The 19,520-nt window shown below is 38.8% G+C and overlaps 1 protein-coding gene and 1 long non-coding RNA gene across 3 annotated transcripts in view; one reads left to right on the top strand and one right to left on the bottom strand.

Moving 5' to 3' along the window:
• Nucleotides 1-948: 948 nt before the first annotated feature.
• Nucleotides 949-17,685, top strand: LOC128835144 (uncharacterized). 2 transcript variants are annotated; one of them, XR_008444583.1, is made up of 3 exons: nt 949-1,459; nt 15,959-16,036; nt 17,177-17,685. It is a non-coding gene; the product is annotated as an uncharacterized LOC128835144 (long non-coding RNA). The 2 variants fall into 2 exon arrangements; XR_008444582.1 differs by having other exon boundaries at nt 949-1,566.
• LOC128835143 (uncharacterized) overlaps nt 3,090-19,520 on the bottom strand; it is an 88,895-nt gene continuing 72,464 nt past the window's right edge. Inside the window, exon 3 of the transcript XR_008444580.1 lies at nt 3,090-3,168. The gene's annotated coding sequence lies outside the window, so the exon portion shown is untranslated. The remainder of the gene's footprint in view (nt 3,169-19,520) is intronic.

Here is a 19,520-nt window from a genome sequence, read left to right as displayed (position 1 = left end):
TATATCTGAAAAGTGGTCTGGCCTGAGGATTAAATTAAGATTTAGTATGATCTAATCCAACCCAACAGTCTCACTCCACAGGACACCTGCTTACCTCAACCCATCAATTTCTGGCTTTAGTGCATACATTAGTTTGCTAATACTTAAATATTTTAAATAACTTTTGAAAAATAAGCATTTGTAAGACAACATAAACACAAAGGTTGTTCAAATATTACCTGAAATGGCGATATTATCTGGGATGCTGGAAATAGCTTGACTGAAAAGTGATAATAGTAATTGGAGTAGAGCTAGTTAGTTGGTTTTTTTTTTTTTTTTTTTTTTTTTTTTAACAACCTTTTTTTAAATCTTCCAAATATATTTTTTGGGGTGAAAAAAACTTTTTTTTTTTTTACAAAAATGAAAAAAAAAAAAAAGGTTTCTTTTTCAATTCTCCTTCTCATGTTGAAAGTGCCCATAATGAATATTATGAAGCTAACCAAAAGGTAAATGTCCTATTTCTGCATTTTGTTGCTGCAGAGGGGGTGCTGATAAAAGCCCCTGGGCATAGTGAGATCCCAGCAATGGATTTGCTGGAGGGACCTGGATGGAAAAGAGGGGGAGTTGGTAAAAGCCCCCCAGCTATGGTAAGGTCCCAGCAATGGATGTGCTGGAGGAACTTGGATGGAAAAGAGGGGGGAGCTAGTGGAAGCCCCCTGGGTAATTACAGAATAAACAGGGTATACCTGTACCCGTATATCTACTGGATAGTCCCAGACATCTAATAATAAAGTTGTGGCATGATTACATCCATATCCTTCTTTCCTTCTGTCATTTCAGTATAGCTGGACAATTGTTACATGGGGAAAGAGTGTTTATTTTATTTGGTATTGATATAAAACATGTTGAAAGTGCTCATAATAAATATTATGAAGCTAACTAAAAGGTAATTTTCTGCATTTTGTTGCTTCAAACAGTACATATCGAATTGAAATTTCATTCTGTCTGATAATGGGATCCATGAGATTAAAAAAATCATGAAAGGTGTCTTGGGTTTTTTTTAGAAACCGAGGGCATAGCTCCTTTGACTTCAATGGAGTCATGATTTTACCCCAGGTGCACTTTTATTTTTAGTTTCTGATACACTTCAGGTATGCAGCCCTTCTGAATGACCCAATTCAATGGCTTTTGGCTTTTTCTGTTAAAGTGTGGACACATGAGACACATCAGTTTAACTGATATCGACTGAAAGGCTTGAACATATGGGCTGAATCCTTCCCTCAGGGAGATTTGTGGGCTTGCTGGAGTGAAACACAGCACAGAATTTGACCGAAGAGGATTGTTTGATGTTGAGACATTTTATTCTTTCTCTATTTATATTTTTCTAAATATCTGATCTTGGTACTTTGGACAGAGGGCTGGACTGTTGGATTGCAAGAGTTTGCCTCAAGGTGAAACAACACACCTGCTGTGCAAATTTGTAAGTGTAACTTAACTGAAACTTCTTTAAAGTACAGAAAACTAACCATTTGATTTTTGAAACCTGGTGATTTCAGCTCTCCATGGGAAGCCACTAGTGGATTGAGGGTGAGTAAAAAGAATACTTTGGTTTGAAAGGGAAAGTCTACAACTGAAGGGAGGCTTTTTTGTTTTGCTTTTCTTTTTAAAAAGCAATCATATCATATTTATTTCATTTGGTGCTAGATGACCAAAGAATAGCCCTTTTAGAAAGCTTTAAAAAAAAAAAAAAAGAAAACTGCTTTGCTATTGCAAAATCATGTGCAGTGAATAGTCACAGTTCTCAACATGCACTGTGCTGGTTAGCTGCAAGATTTCTCTGGTATTGTTTCTCTTCCTTTATCGGATGACTCATCTAACAAACCAGCACAGCATGAAATGAGTGTATTACAATCAAATGGACAATTTGAAATTTGCTTTTGGCACATTTTTAAGCTTAAAATTAGCTTCTCCCGCTTATTTGAATTAGTGAAGATTGTGTTCGCTTTCTGTCAACATCCAAGTGTTTAAAGAGGTCCCAATTATGACTGAATAGAAATTATTTCATATTTTAATGAGTATTTGTAGAGAAATGTTTCCATTATTTGCTCAGCTCTAGTAAAAAATAAATTAAAATCTTTGACAAAGCCACCAAGACAGGTTAAAGAATGTGGGGTGGAAACTAGTTTTAAGCTGAGTTCATGTGTACAGGCAGTTTATTATCTGGTTCTTTTAATATTCCTTTCTAAGGTTATGAAAGGGTTCTGTCACACAGTAGTAGGGATGAAGGTTTGACCAGGGTTCCAAACAGCTTGTTCTTTACATTAATTTTACAACAGTTACCAAGGTAAGTTCCTGTTATAGGTTTTTTTCCAGATTTTCTTGCAAGTGATAAAAACATGTGTTGCCAGTTTTCCTTAGTTGTCCCTTGGACATTGGATGCATATGTCACAGTGGGATGTAGGCATGAATGTGTGTGTTTTCAGAGAAAGACAAATTAGAGACCCCAGCAGAAGACATTTCTTTGCCAATAGCACCATTTTAAAAATAAAATGGAAAAAAAATCATGCTTAGAATTAAAAATGCACAAAGTGCATAAAAAAAGCAATGCATGTGCTTAGGGAACAAGGAAAAAAACATCAGCATAGATAGATTAAATTAATTTTAGATTACTGGAAACATGAAAGGGGATCTTTAATTGGTAGAGCCAGGCAAATACTCAGTTTGGAATTGCCAGTTTAGGTCATCTGCCTTAGTTAAAATGTTCTTTTATCTTTCACATATTTGCAGCTGAGTTGCATGACTCCAATGGCACAGATTAGGCTCCATTTCAGCAAAGGATTTAAGTATGTGCTTAAGTTGTTTGCTGAATAGGGAGGAATTGCTAATTCAGAGACTTAATGAATAGTCAGCACTGAAATACTTTAAATTAACCCACCATGTCTGTAGCATTGTAAGTTTGGCTTTCTCCAATCCACATTATTTCATTTGCTGTCGAAGAAAAAACCTTTCTAACCACAAGGTACCTACCCTGCCAACTCATTGCCAGTAAGTTATCAGTGAATTTTAAGTAAAAAATGGATTTGTTTCACATTCAAATCCTGTGCACTTGCCTTTTCAGTATCCCAGTTGCTGCTTCTGCTGTCATCTTATTGATGATCCCCTGTCATAACTAAACAAAGGAAGGTTTACCTGTGAAAATATTTAAAAATATATATTTTTAAAGTAACCATGTCTCTGGAACTGTGGAAAATGGAAAAAAAATGCAGTTTGATTTGGTTTTAATACTGGGCAATTGAAAAGCAGTTTCAAAAAGTTAAGCTTATTAACACTTGCTACGAGCCACATCCTTTCCTCCTACAGAAACTCCGCAGGAGAGAAAAGACTATGTCTCTGAAATATCTGTATAGGACTGTGGACTTGTGGCTGTATTTTCTCCTCAAGTGAAGGAGTTTGCAGAGAAAGGAGCAGCCTGGTTTTGTATTGAGACAATGCCTGAAGAGGTCAGGAGAAATTTTGTTCTGTCCCTGCACATCTCAGAGAAACCCTCTAGTTCCTACCTTCCCTTTACTCTTGACAGCACTACTCAGCCAGGTGTCATGCTGCTGCTATTGTCTACTCTACCAAGATCGCATTCTTAACTGCAGGTTAAGCTACTACCACAAAGAGCACAATGGAAATCCACTAAGGTACTACAGAAATATTCTTTGTAGAGTAGCTGCTGTCCAATTCTACCCCACCTTAGCCAGCCATTTTCCCAATGCCCACTGAGCCTCAACCACATTTTTTTCATGTAAAGGAGTTTCCATGGGACTGAGAAAAGCATGCTACAGAGATGACACTCTGCTCCCTAGCTGGAAGAGCGGGTTCGTTGGTGCTTTTTCTCCTCACTCATTTGTTCCGCCTCCATATTTTGCAATAAAGGGAAGCATCTGGCTCAGGATGGTATGCTGGGGAATTTTGCCAACCCTGGCAGAAGGAAATGCACACTTCCAGCTGGTTGCAATGCTTTTTTGTCCAATAGACTTTGATTAGACAAAATAAAAGGGTTCAACTGTAAACCCCATTAAATTTAAATAACAGTAAAGAAATGACTGACAATGAAACTGGCAGTGGATATCTTTCTAAGACAAATTCTAGCTCAGCCTGGTGTTACGAGCTTGATGCAGGAATCAGTTGGTGAAATTCTATCGTCTGTATTAATTAGCAGGTCAGACTAAATCATAATAGTTCCTTTTGATTTTAAAATCTCTGGGCAAATCCTCAGCTGCTGTAAATTGTCCTAGTTACATTGAGGCTGAGGAAATGCACCTACAGAATTGGTGCCACATTAGTGCAAAACATCAGTCATCGTAATTAGTGATAAGCAAAATTCAGAAGCTCAGTTCAAAGAACAATCATTATTAAAGCCTTAGAAATTCTGCTTTATCTAGTCTCTTGAGCTTGCAAATTGGGATATACGTATGAGGGAGAACAGACATTTCCATAAGACCTCCACTACCTTTTTAAAAAATGATGTGTTCAGGGCGGGATCGATGCCAAGAACATTGTATGCTACGTGAGTATAAATAGTGGTAATGGTTTGACCTGGACTAGAACAGGTTTTTTTTTTTTAATAGTATTTGGTCTTCCCACTCCTAGACAGAACCAGGAGAGTACAGAAGTGGGAAAAAAACTATGAAAATCGGAGGGAAGCAATGAACAGTTCTAAATCTTAGAAAAAATGTCTGGTTCCGCTTCATTTTTAATATTAGGGCAAAGGTTCAGGTCAGTTCTTATTTTATCCACACTCGTTTGGTCAATCCAAATTATAATCAGCCTCATTACATTAGTAATATGTTGTTAGGGCATTGAGTGCTTATCTGGAGATGATACAATTCAAAAGAATATTTTTTAAGTCCTCAAACTGCAGTAGCTAAAATTCACTTATCATAGTGTTATTCCACTGAGCAACTTGTGAACTGGGACTCATCGGGGCAGGTGCTGCTGAGCATCGTTGGAGTTGTCAGTGGGCAAAACTGATGGGAGGTGAAGGTGCTCAGTATTTCCTTGGGATCATTCAGCACCATGTAGGATTGTACTGTTACACTCAGGCTTTTGAGGCCGGGAACCTGTTATTTGTTTGGCACAGACCTCTCATTGTACAGCATTGAGCACACTTAGCGCAAACTAGAAAATCAATCAATAATCATGTTACTTAGAGAACATTTTTTGTGCCTGAGCTTTTCCTTAACAAATGGCAATAAATACAGTAGTGTGAGGGATCACAAAAACAATTACGTTAGTCAGAAAAAATCACCAAGATATAACACTGCACTACCATGGCAAACGCAAGGTTTGGATACAGCAAAACATATTAAGGTGATGAGGATAAAAATACTGTAAAATATGCTACATGGGAGTGAGTTAAATTGACATAATTCTAGGTTGAATAACCAATTTGTCACTTTGACTTTTAATTTAACTGCACTGTATTTTAGTGGCCTTTTCTGCTTTTGCTCCATTTATAGCTTCAAAAGGCCACAATTTCCAAAGCAGATGTCTAAGCTGTGCATGCAAATTCTGCATGTATAGAAGCAATAACCTTTAATGCAAAATATCCAGCTGCATGCACAAGCAGATGACTGCATGAACAAACAAAACATCAGTTTTGCTCATTCACTGTAACTGTCATGCAAGCAATTTCCTATTTGTGTCTTGTATTTTACATGTACAGCTTTGGATTTAGTTACAAAAATTTGACACTATATATTCACTGGACAGTAGTTTTATTTGTGATATTTCAACCACATGAATGGATGTTTCCTATGACAAACCACCAGTAACTTACCCAATTAGCTGAGTAGTAAATGGTTCTTTCTTTCTCTCTCACACATACACTTGTTTTTGTGCAACAATTGATTTCGAGGGCGGGGGGGGGGGGGGGAAGTCTTTCAGAGGAAACCTAATAGTTAAAATACCAGCAGGCTTCCAAATTCTTTCAGGTACCTGCAGCAAATGATGTATTGATTTTGCTGTTAAACTGCACAGCTGTAACCAACACATTAGACATGGAAGATAAAAGCAATGACTAAGAGCAACTTATTTCATCTGTCACACCTGAGGCTCTGCCTTCTTCAGACCTTTAGTGTATTAGCACAGAAAATCAATTAGGTAAAGAACTAAACAAATGAAGGGAAAATAAAAAAGGCCTCATTCACAAAGTGTCAGGGATGTCAGCAAGCCCTGGAGATTTAGGTGAAGTGTGAGATATCTCCAGATAAACCATGACAACTTTTTCTGAACTTTTTAAAAAGTGTGATTATGTATCATGTGTATATATACCATTAAGCCTCTGCTTGTGTGACCTCCGTTATTAGATGTCAGACTAATGACAAATTGCATTAGTTGTTGCAACATGTGTGTATAGAAGTTCTTCCTACCTGAAATTCAGGTGGTTGTGGTGGTGAGAAGTACTTTGTCAGTTGGTCCACAAGAATAGTCTCTACGGGTGCACTGGAGAGAACATATGATCTGCCATACCAGATCAGACCAACAGTCCATCTAGCCCAGTATCCTGTCTTTGACAGTGGCCCATACCAGAGCTTCAGGAGGAGAATAAAGAACAGGGAAATTTTGGAGAGATCCACCCCTGTCTTCACCTCCTGTCTTCTTGCTGTTAGCAGTTTAGGGTTACCCCAAGCATGGGATTAAATCCTTTCCTGCCTTGGCTAATAGCCATTGATAGACCTATCCTCTCTGAATTTATCTAGTTCATTTTTGAATCCAGACAGAGGATGGTCTTGAGGTTAAGGTACTGGACTGGGACTCCCAAGATCTGGATTCAATTGCTGGCTCTGTCATAAACTTGCCGTGGGAAAGCCATTACATCCCTCTGTGATAGAGTTCCCACGTGTAAACTCTTTCTGGTAGCAGTGAGAGACAGAACTTCGTATGGAGCCATTTGTTGTGAATACCTTCCTTTCTTAGAATGGAATCTGTGTAAAAGGGGGGTAGTAATGCTTCCATTCTCCCATCCTTTGTCTGTCCTGTCTATTTAGACTGTATGCTCTTTGAGGCAGGGACTGTTTTTCAACATGTCTTTGTTCAGTGCCAGCACAACAAGATTGTGATCTCAGCTGAGGATCAACAAGTGCTACTGTAATGTAAATAACTGTAACAGCATTCTCACCTTGACATTTAGATATTTATAGCTACCTGTCCTTCAAAATGAGAATCTATCCTTTCATTTTTATTTTCACTTCCTCAAATGCTTCCCTGACAAATAGTTGCTGTGTCCCCAACTTTAACCTTGTATAGGTGTGTGTGTGTGTGTGTGTGTTTTCATTAGTGATAGCTAAAATGAGCTCAAATTTGCATAAATATTTTACATGAAGATTCTTTAAAAAAAAAAAAAAATCAGCACTATCACCTAGTGGAGCACAAAAGGGATCATCCTCACAAAAGGGATATGGGGTCCTTGTAGCTGCCTCTAATACCAGAAAATATTCAGCTCCTTCACTTCTTGTGGTTTGTAATGTGGCTTTCAACCCTGGAGCTGCTTGTATTACTCCAGGTGGTTGCCAGGTTCTGTACCGCAAAGAGTAGAATGCAGGCCTCTCCGCCTGGAGTCTAAAGGACCCTGCTTTCTAGAAAGATGAAAAGGAACCTATTTGTCATGCTTTGTCAAGGATTTTCAAAAAGACAAGATAGATATTTCTCAAGCCTGAAACAGATTTGAGATGCATCAAGTACTACAGATCCCAAATTCTAGGAAGTCTTGGAAGACATATTGCCCCTGAAGACTTGCAATGTTTTTAATACTCATACTCTTTTAAAAAAAAAGTCTTGATTCTGAAAATAAGCACGATACAAGGAAACAGCATCAGTTTAAAAGTGATATTGCACATCCTGCTAGTTTCATAGGTTTCTCTTAAGCTCTAACTCAATTTGTTATAAACAGGCTCTCTGAAAAAAAACAGATTAAGAGGGTACAGTGTAATTTTCAAACAGGAAATTTAAGAACAAAGCAGCTCAAGTGTCATTGTTGAAAAACACAATTGTGTGACAGAAGAGGTAACAAACAGTGCTTAGAAGCTGAAGCATGTTAGTTTTATGCTGTTGAGTATTTTAAAAAGTGTCTCTCAATGAACCTGGGCATGTCAGATAATATGTTCTAATGTGCAGCAGCTGGTGGCAGACATCTGTCAGTTAAGAACATGATTACCCTTCTAGAGATAGCTCCCTATCATCATTCTGTTCTGAATACAAAACTAATGATATAAGTTGCTTGCATTACCTGTTTCAGAAGAAAATCATGTAGTTCTTTAATTCCATAAATCACATAGATAGATAGAAGATCATCTACTTTTAATCAAAGTACTTGGGCTGAAATCCTGGTCCCGTTAAAATCAATGGAAGTTGCACCACTGAAGCCAGAATTTCACCCATGGAACTCATGAAAAGATTTTCCTGATGCTTCAGTGCTAACTATAATTGTTAATAGTTGCCAGTCAAATGCTGCTCAAAAACACGTTCAAATAGCAAAGGAAGAAATTCTCCAAACAATTGCATGAATAAAACAAAGAAGTGAAGTAGTTTGAAGGAGTAAGGATAGCTCTCTTGGCTTTTATTGTTAGCAGCAGGTGGCTTTAGTTCTGAAGTAATTTTTTCCACCATGCATCACCTAAGGTGTTCATGGTATGCTTGCCTGTGTTACTAAGGGACTGAGCTCTGTTGGAGGGTAAGAGTGAAATACCTGAAGGGAATCAGGATCCAGATGAGAAGCACCTTAGTTGTACTCTTTCCTGTAGCACATAGTGGTACAAGGTAATGAGGCTGCTGTTATATAGATTTCATATCATTCACTGACCAGAACACCCAGCTGTGATAATAGCTGAGGGATGATGGGTGGACAACCATTACTAATTTCCCCTTAGTCCAACCTTTCTATTTGAATTATTAGCTAAATTGCAATCTTCAGGCCTTAGTAATTCTGGCCTGCAGTCAATGGTTTTATTTTATAGTTTTCTTTCCTCTGTTTGATTTTAAGTTTAATTACCTGAGATTATCAACCAATTTGGCTTTCATCAGAAAATAAGGGGTATTTTTACATTTCTTTAGATGTCTGAATATAATGTGCATGGATGATCTTTACTTCTGCATTTTCATGGAATAAGTGTTATTTCAAAAATGTTGCAAAAGGGCTTCTCCTGTATTGTGAACTGAGTTCTATTTTTTTGTCTTCTCAAAAAGCATTGTGACAAAGCTTTTAACTCAAGAGATGAAGAGGGCCACCCCAAAAGGGCCAGTTACTTAATATATAAGACTGAGTTTTTCTTAAACAAATCATTGAGAGGTATATTTCCTTTTTCACTTTGAAATAGGAGTTTTCTAATTTTTGTTGTTGTTATTCCTCTTCATTATTTAAAGAGGTCATTACAATCTCTAGTGACAGTTCCCAAAGGTCTACAATTAGCTATAACTCAGACATACACCATAGCACTTGGCACATATACATATATATTGTAATAACACAACCTGATTTTTATTGATTTTATCTTTCTCTTTGTTACCCTGCTATATCACACAGCTTCCATGGTATTGTATTCTAGTTATAAGCCTCATTTTTGGCTGATCATACACTACTATGTCTAGTAGTTGAAACCATGCCTGAAAATTCACACATTCACAGCAGGACCTGTAACCCTAAAGAAAAGACATCATTAATACCTGAAGGCACCAGCCAACCCCATTGGTTTATCCCTCTGAACTTGAGGTGTGCCAACATAAAGCAAGTAGGATTTCAATAGCCATCTGTTGACAGGGTCATTTTTGTCCATGAATAATGGGTCGGGATCAAAACTGAGCAATTTACCCTGTTGTCACTTTCAAAGAGTGTGATTAATTTTTGAGGGGTGCCAATGAGCTCTACTCAGCCAAATCACAAGGGGGCAGAGAACATCTGTATAAGTCTGATCAAACACTGCAGGAGTAGCTTGCAGAGCTGAATAACCTTAAGGTTATTGTGAACACCATTCTAAATAGTGAACATTTCCATTGTGGGACTCAGATTGATTGCCATAGTGAGATGACATAGACTAGAACACCGTGAGGCTTTTTAAATCTATGCTGGGGTGAGCACAGAGAGGGGCTGTGTCCCAGCAAGTGATTGCCAAGGCCCAGTGCTCTGCAGCCACGTTCTCTTCCTACCCACTCCCATGCTAAAGGAATACTAACCTGGGGAGAGCTGGTGGTTATGTGGCCCCATTGTGCTGCCTAAGCACTGTCATGTGGCCAAACTGGGGTAAAGAAATTTGAACCCAGACCTTTATCTTTCATCAGGTTTGAAATCTCATGATATCAGAACTTGGTCAAAGATGTCCACTTTCATATGGTTTACGCATGGGATTATGACAACACAACATATTTTGTGATAATTTGGTGCTTCAGTTTATGACCCAAACCAAAAAAAAAAAAAGGCAACAGTTCCATACCCAGGGCCAGATAGATAGGCAGAACTGCAGGGTCTCAATGTTTGGATAAGATGATGGTTTAGGTTTAAGAAGGAACAAAAGTAAAGTGTCCATGAGTCTGGGTTGTGGCTGGCAATTGAACTGAAGGACCTCCATAGCTAAAACTTGAACCCACTACAGTCTGAGCAAAAAGAGCATGCCTTCTAAGTTGGGCCCAAAAGAATTAGATAAGTTCATGGAGGATAAGTCCATCAATGGTTATTAGCTAGAATGGTATGGGATACAACCCCATGCTCTGGTTAGACCTAGCCTCTGACCACGAGATGCTGGAACTGGACGACAGGGAATGGATCACTCAGTAATTGTCATATTCACTTTCATTCCTTCTGAAGCATCTGGTGTTAGCCACTGTTGGAAGACAGGATGCTGGGCTGGGCTGGACCATTGGCCTGACCCAGTATGGCTGTTCTTATGACAGGTTGTGGTCCTTGGTAAACAAAAAGGAGCCAAAAGCTGGAATTCAATCTCTATGGAAGTCTGTGGTTGTAATTGTTCCCTTTAGTAATGACCTCTTGTTTAAGAAGCACCATGGTTTCATATACCATGACAGTGGGAGTCTTTTTTTTTTTTTTTTTTTTTTTTAGTATAATAAGAGTTTTAATTAACTTCTGGTTCAGGATTCACTTTCTCATGTTAAAAACATGGGAGGAGTAAATTTAAACAATGTAAATTTTGGCCTAAAATGGATGCTCAATATCTTTTTTTTTTTAATATTACCCATACATTTTAGAATTCAAACCAGACAGAAGTTTTGATTGAGTTTTGGGTGATGCTTCAGGTCAGTTCTGACATCTTATTCTAATATATGAAGGGGTTTTCATTTCTGTGATTTAAAGTTCAATTACTCCACTCAGAAAGCTATCCAGTAATGGTGATTTAGAAATGATAAGAAAATCTATAACAAAGCACATGGGGGAAAAAAATCTCAAGTCCAATATTACTAGTTCAGTTTGGCTGAATACAGCAACAAGATACTTGAAATGAATGCATAAAGTTTGCTCAAATCATGGAAAAACAACTTATTGAATAATGACAATTTAAAAACCATTATAAATTACTCCTTCCGATTGGAATCCATCTCTGGTATGTACCCAGGAGGCCTTTTTTTAAAAAGAGGGATTCCTCATAGAAGAAGTATGCAGCACCAGCACTACTGTTAATATAAAAAATATAAAAAAAAAATTATTCCACTGAGTCACTTGGAGCACTGACCTACACAGAAACACATTACAATAAAATTAAGGTAAAATAAATATGTCATCATTTATCTTTGGTTAATCTGTAACCACACGTGATCAAAATAATTTGAACTACCAACATCCATTCACACCCGTCTCTGTCACCTTATCTTTCCATTCATCTCCTCTAAATTTAATCTTTGTCCACCTTTTGTGTACTGCTTACATCCTAGATTATGAGCTCTCTGGGGCAGAGACTGTCATTGTATTTGTTTATATACTACCTACTATGATGGGATCCTAATTCATGTTATCAATAAAGAAATTATTCTAAATAATAACCTACTTATTTCTACTTTGCATATGCAGCCATTAAAACTGGTGTGTGTTCTAGACTTATTCTATCCACATCATCATGGCTAAAAGATGAAGCTAGTCAAATTCAGACTAGAAATAAGGCCTATTGCTTTTTTAAACAGTGAGGGTAATTAACCATTGGAATAAAAAAAACAGGGGTTGTAGTGAATTCTCCATCACTGGCATTTTTAAACCAATATGGATTTTTAAAAAAATATGTATGCTCTAGGAACTATTCTGGGGAAGTTCTCTGGCCTGTGTTACACAGCAGGTCACACCACATGATCACAATGGCCTTCTGGCCTTGCAATCTATGACTCTAAATCATGTTTTCATTCAAGGCTGATGCTGGCCAATATTTGTGGAAAAAAAAATTCCCTCAATCTTTTTGACAATTTGCTTCACACATTTGACTCCTCAGAATTATATTTTCCATTAATTTCTAAGTCCAAACCATTCCAATGTTTTTATTTTATATGTACATATTTATTTGCAAAGCAGCTTGCAAAATTCATTTCTATTTTGAATTTTGTCCATTTTGTAATTTAGCTCACTCAGAATTTTGTATACAAAAACCATCTTGGCAATGTTAGCGAACATGAGAGTGCACAATATATTTTCTCTCATTTTCATTTATGTTATTAACATTCACAGATTAGACAGGTGTCAGATGGAGATGGGGGTGTCCCAGAGACATTTTCATTCTCTTATCACCTCCCCATGTAGCACAGGGTATACATATCACTACTTGCACAAACAACTCAGGGAGGACTAGAACTGGGAGCAATAGATGCAAGCTGGATGCACAGGGCATGTTGGTCATTGGTTTTGGTTTCTTATATCTCGGCAGGCCAGAGTATCACTGATCTTATGACATGTACACTATGACTAAAAGGGAAATAATATATTTAAAAAAACCTTCCTTCTAACACAGCAAAAGTATCTGTAACAGCGCACTGTAATCCAGCCTAACCACATGGGAAAAGCACATTGTAAACTAGTGAGATTCCATGTGAAATATGTGTCAAGAGACATAAAAAGATATGTTTGTCCAAATGATCTGATTCTGTGGAGGTAACCATCAGGCAGTATGACTCCTGACTCCACACAGTAATTATTATTTACATAGTATTTGTGTCCACCAGGGCCAGTTCCAGCATTTCTGCTGCCCCAAGCAAAAAAAAAAAAAAAAGCTGCGATCGGTGGCAGGTCCTTCGCTCCTAGAGGGAGCGAGGGACCTGCCGCCCCTGAATTGCTGCAGGTGCCGCCCGTCTCCCTTGGCCGCCCCAAGCACCTGCTTGTTAAACTGGTGCCTGGAGCCGGCCCTGGTGTCAACTAATTCATGCAATGTACGAGGTACTGTAAGCATGAAGGTAGATTAATAGATTTTAAGGCCAAAAGATCATCTACTCTGACCTCTTGTATATCATAGACATTATATTCCACTCAGTAACCTCACTACTGAGCCCAGTAACTTGTTAGAGGCACCCAGTCTAGATTTGAAGGCATCAAGAGATGAAAATCCACCACTTCCTTTGGTACTTTGTTCCAAAGGTTAATCATTTTCCAAACCCATAACTTTGGCCATGTCACCCTTTATTTTGTAACCCTCCCCTGGCTCCCCCTTTCTGTCATAATAGCTAATAGCCTGATGTTCGGGCACTCATGTGGGATTTAGATGACCCAGGTTCAAGCCCCTGCTTGATTCAGAAGAGATATGTGATGATACTTATATATGGTAATTAAGTCACCTCTCAAACTTCTTTTTGATCAACTAAAACAGATTGATCTCTCTACGTCTTTTTCTGTAAAGCATTTTCTCCAGCCCTCAAATAATTTTTGTGCCTCTTTTCTGTATCCTCTCCGATTATTCAACATCTTTTTTTTTTAAATGTAGACACCAGAACTGGACATAGTATTTTATCATCAGTCTCACCAATGCCATATACAGAGGAAAAATTCCCTCCTTACGTCTCCTTTGTTTCTTCCCCAGTACTTTACAGAAGGAGTCTTGTAGAATGCCGATAAAGAACAACATTCCCAGAAAGCTGCCAAAGGCAGGACTTGAACTCACTATACCTGGGTAATGTTTAGGTTCCATAGGTCTAAGATGTCACCTTGAGGCATCAGTGATTCAGGCAGCTATGTTCCCTTCCCCAGATGATGAACAAAATAAAAGACAGGACAGACGAACTAACAGAATGAAGGGAAGGATAAAGCAAACGGATAAAATGGTCAAGGTGGTGATAGACATTATCTTGATAATAATTTTTTGAATATTTTAAAACTATTAATTAAAAAAATAAAAATATCCCCAGTTGCCCCTTTATCTTGCTATTGTTGGTCAGTTACCTCATGTGGGGGAAAGAACAATAGCATACTATCTCCATCTTGTCTTTGGTGCGTTGATTGCTCTCATCTTCAGTATCTTCAAGGCTACTTCTCTCTAAATGTTCTTGTTTATCTTCTCTAAGAAAGGGATAATAAGTGAATATCCCTTACCCTCTAAAGACAAAGCCCACTCTCAGCTGCTGTCTCATCTTTTGAGAAAATGAGTCAAATTAGATTCTGCTTGTCCTCTTGTCCATGTAGCATCAGCTTTTCCATTAAGGGAAACAGAACCAGTAGCATGTGGCCAAACTCAGCTAGCCAAACCACCACTAAATGCAAAAAAGAAAAATGAAAACATGGAAAAGTTTCTTTGTTTGTTTTGTATGTTTGAAGCCATCCTCGCAGCATTTTTTTTAACTTTTTTGCATTTTTAAAAACAAGTATTTTGTATTTTATTATTACTATTTTGTCCAGTTCTAAGAGTCATACAAACTGAACAATCTCTGTGTGGGCTACTTCTCCAGTGCACAAGTTTTTGAGTTACACATTCTGGGTGTGGCATCCAGTCAGCAGCGCATCACTGAACAATTCAACAACCAGAGGGACATACTTAAAAGGCAGTATATTAGTGAATTGGCAGGTAAAATTAATAAAAGGGGCTCTAATGCCCTACTTGAATTTTTTTACCTCAAGCCACTACTGTTTTAAATGCTATTCTTCACTCTCTTTTCTACTCAAGAGTATTACCTCACATATCCTTAGAGTGGCAGAACAGTTTTAGACCAGTACCCTTGCAGTTCATAGCTCATTTGTCTTATCTGCTGCTGTGCTCATAAAGTATCAAACAAATGACCTTTACCCTAGATGTGCAATATCTGGTCTAAATCAGTCTGGCATTTGGATTGTGGCTGATATGAAGCAGATCTCTGAAAGCAGATTTAAGAGACAGAAAATCATCTGTATCACATATACATATTAATTCTGCAACATTTTTGTTTGTACTCTACTTTTCCTGTAAAAAATGTTTTGGAAAAAGGTATGTGTGTTTGTGCACGCATACACCAACCAAAAGATAATATAAAAAGGGACCAGTCACAAATAAATGTTTTGAACTGAATTGTTTGGAGCTGATCCATGGAAAAAATATATTTTTACATAAAAAAGAAAGAAAAATAGTTTTTGCATACAGTACACAAACCAGAAAGTATCAATTTTTCTCAGTAGGAGCACAAAATAGAATTTGTTCCTTCTTTGATATATCGACTGAATTAGAATTGCCCTCCATAGCTGGCAAAGTCAGTCATTTAGCAGTGTGTAGCCACTAAAATCAGAACAATGCTTTCAAGAATAGTTGAAAGAGCCTTCGTGCTATCAGGAGTCTATTTTTACAGCAACATGCCATTTTCAAAGTCACTGTCTATAAATTCAAACAATGACATCATTTACAGATTCTATTTATCCAAATCTTCAGTGAAACTGTAGAAAATCTCTTTTCCCAGTATAAAAGGATATTTGTAGAGAGAGGCCAGCAGCATAGGGGTTACGTTCAATTATGAGTTTCATGCCTCACATTAAAATATCTACCATTTTCTTTCTTTTCAGGCACTTAGTCTTTGACTCATTATCTTCCCACCATGACTTCTTAAACAAAGGCCCATGGAGGACAAGGAAGTTGTATATGTAAGTAAGTAAAATGCAAAATTATCTGTAACAGATTCTGGTATCACTAATTGTACCAAAAGCTAATTAAATAATTTATAGTGAATAACTATCTCAAGGATTTAAAACTTTTTTCTGTTCAAGAATTATCAATGATCAGAACTTGATATTTACAAATTTGTTTATCTGTAACTTGACCAAAAAAGTATTAAAATGTCAGCATATGATTACTCACCGGAAGTATTACTTCAAAGTATTTGATATTTATAGTTTGCTACCCATGCTTTGTTACTGATCACGTAAAGTCACATTGCATTGTTTCTATTCATTGGTTTGACATGTTCTTTAACAACTGGAGATGTGCCTGCAACATCATTGTGGCTTTGATTATCTCAGGGAGTAGACAGGAGCACTTTCGGGAAAGAAAAGAAAAAGGAGAGAAGCCCACCTCAGGAAATAATGGACATTTTAAAGCTTTACTTTTATTCTTCTCCCCAAAAAATATTGTATTTAGCTACAAATGTGAACCACAGATTTAAAAATACTTGGGCTGCTGCTTTCTGTCAGAGAAAAAAGAAAGATGGAAACCGGATTTATTGGCTATGTAGCAAACTTTGCTTTAATTATTCTCATATTCACAAAAAGTAATTGCATTTACATGTACATATGCTGTTTGCATCTCACTCATTTGATTGACTACCTCATTATTGAAGGTCTGGTCAGGATAGAGAGGAGTTTGTGAACTGCAATGTATTGTGTTCCAGCCTCACTTGATATAAGAAGTTGTATCTCATATATCTATCCCGTACACTGATTGCCAGTAATCATTTTCTCTGCAATCTTGAGTTACATGTATGCATGAAAGGCCTACTTGCAGTGGCCTTTCATTTCTCAAAGAAAGTCCTCTCTTTGTATCTCTCAGTTGACTAATTAATTCAATGTCAGAGTTTTGGCCAGAGGTGTTTGAGGAACTTTTGTGTATTGCTACCCCATATACATCAGTAATTTATTTATCTGCCAAGAACAATGATTGAGTTCACTGATCTCTGTTTCATGTTCCACTATAAGCAGGCATTCTCCCCAATCAAAAGCTGAATGTGAATGTACACTACAATTTGCATAAGGCACACTCCTTGATTGTCCCTCTCATTTGATTGCCAGGTTTCTGCCTGGGGACAGTGGGGTACAGCTGTTTATTGAGAAGACTCCCTTCCTCATTTCATGCTAAGTCGTCTTGACCAATAAACTGACCTACTCTGCATCATCCTGATATCTGAAGAAGAAGATTCAGCTGCAGATAAATCGCAGTTGGGATTTTCTCCTTTTTAAAAAGAAGATAATGATAGTGCCAGATATTCCTGAAGAGCATGAAAGTCCTTTTATGGAGTCCTTTATGAGGTGGTAGTATCATCTCAAACCATGTCCATACATTTATTCTGTATATTGTATTAACATCTCACTGGATAATGAAATTCTTCCTGAATCCCTTAAGGCCCTGTCCTTTCTTTAACTTATATTTGTGCCCACTTGCTCTTATAATTGAAGCTTAGTTTAAATAACCTTATAACATTTATCCTCTCTCATTTCTTCAAATTTTTGTACCCACCTTTTCTTTTCCCTTGAAGAGAGACCTGGCTCTGTTTAACCTTTTTAAATAAAAAAGCACTTTGGCGCCGTGTATTCTGCTTGCCCTTCCTTCTGCTCTTTACCCTTTTGTCATGTCTTTATTACAATGAAATGACTAGAACTACCCATATAGTACTCCAGATATGGATTTATTAGACAGAAGCAGAGACATTGTGCTCTGAAAAGGGAAGGCTCAAACTTTAAGAGATCTGACAAGCCATGAGATACCAAGGGTCAGAATACATGAAAAATGTTGTATTTTGTTTTAGTTACTAATTCATGTACTTTACAATATTTGTAAGTTCAGTACCTTTTCATCTTCAAGATCATCTAATAATTGCATTTTCGTATCAAATGGCACCTGCAATGCTTTATTCTGTTATTGCCAATACTGTGGTTCAAATGAGGGCAAGAAGAATGTATTTTTTTCCATACATATTTTTTATTTTAGGGGGACATGTCCTGTCAGGGCCCATAACAGCGTAGTCTGACCTAGTGGTCAGAGTCAGGTTGGTGTTGGGTTCATGGTTGGATGTCACACCAAAGGTCAGTGTCAGAGTCAGAGTCCAAAGCCATCCAAAGGTCAAATATGGAGTCAGTAGCAAGTGTCAGGAGCCAGGAACAAGATGTGGTAGCAGGGGTGGGGACAAGGCATGGTAGCAGGAACAGGAGGCAAGGGAAAGCAGCAGGAATCAGGATGTAGTAGGAACCAAGAGAAGAAGCAGAGACCTAGACTCAGGGGTCTGGGCAGCAACAGGCCTAGCAATTAGTTACCCGGACAAGGACTAGGACAGAAACACAAAGGTTTTATACCCAGTGGTGTCCAATCTGCTGCTGGTCACCTGAACCTGCTGAGTCAGAGGGCGTAGCCTATGGTAGTGGGGCATTAGCTTCAGTTCTCTCATCGCACCCTGCAGTGTAGTAGCACAGATGGCAAGGCTCTTGCTCTCTAGGCCTAGGATTGAGACCTGTGGTACTTGACTGTTGCCAATTTTCTATTCACACAAAACCAAACACTCTTGCCCCACCCCTCTTCTGAGGCCCTGCCCCCCCTCACTCTACCCCCCTCCATCACTTGCTCTTCTCCCACCCCTCATTCACTTGCTCATTTTCACTGAGCTGGTATAATGCTGACAAAACCCAGTTGTGGACAGGTGGGATCAAACCTAGGACCTCTGGGGCTTAGTGCATGAGCTTCTACCACATGAGCTTAAAGCCAGCTGGCTATTAAGTAAAGCTGTAGAGCAGCTCATTTAACTCTCTCTAAGTGGTCTCAGTGCCACTAGATGGAACAGAACATCACACCCAGAAGGTGTGTGGGTTACACTGGCTCAAGAGGTTTGGATGCGGGTTGGGGTGAGGGAGAGGGTCTGGGGTTGGGCCAGAAATGAGGAGTTCAGGGTGCAGGAGGAGGCTCCAGGCTGAGGCAGTGGGTTGGGATGCAGGAGGGGGTGAGGGTTCCGGCTGAGGGTGCGGGCTCTGGGGTGGAGCTGGGGATGAGGGGTTTGGAGTATGGGAGGGGGCTCTGGGCTCAGGCAGGGAGTTGGCATGTAGGAGGGGGTATGGTCTCTGGTCTGTGGGTGCTGGTTCCGGGGTGGAGCCACAAATTAGGGGTTCAGGGTGTGGAAGGGTGGCTCTGGGCTGGTGAAAGGGGTTGGAGTGGGGATTGGAGAGGGCTCTGCCTGTGGGTGAGGCTCTGATGTTGGGCCAGGGATGAAGGGTTTGGGGTGTAGGAGGGTGCTCTGGGTTGGAACCAAGGGGTTTGGAGGGCAGGAGGAAGATCAGGGTTGGGGCATGGGGGGGGGCTATGGGGAGAGGGTCAGGGGTGCAGGCTCCGGGTGGCGCTTACCTCAGGCAGCTCCTGAAAGCAGCAGAATGC

The sequence above is a fragment of the Malaclemys terrapin genome, chromosome 3, assembly GCF_027887155.1.
Source record: "Malaclemys terrapin pileata isolate rMalTer1 chromosome 3, rMalTer1.hap1, whole genome shotgun sequence".
NCBI classification, from domain to species: domain Eukaryota; kingdom Metazoa; phylum Chordata; order Testudines; family Emydidae; genus Malaclemys; species Malaclemys terrapin.
The sequence above is the reverse complement of the archived record's forward strand: the minus strand, read 5'-3'. Positions and strand labels throughout refer to the sequence as shown.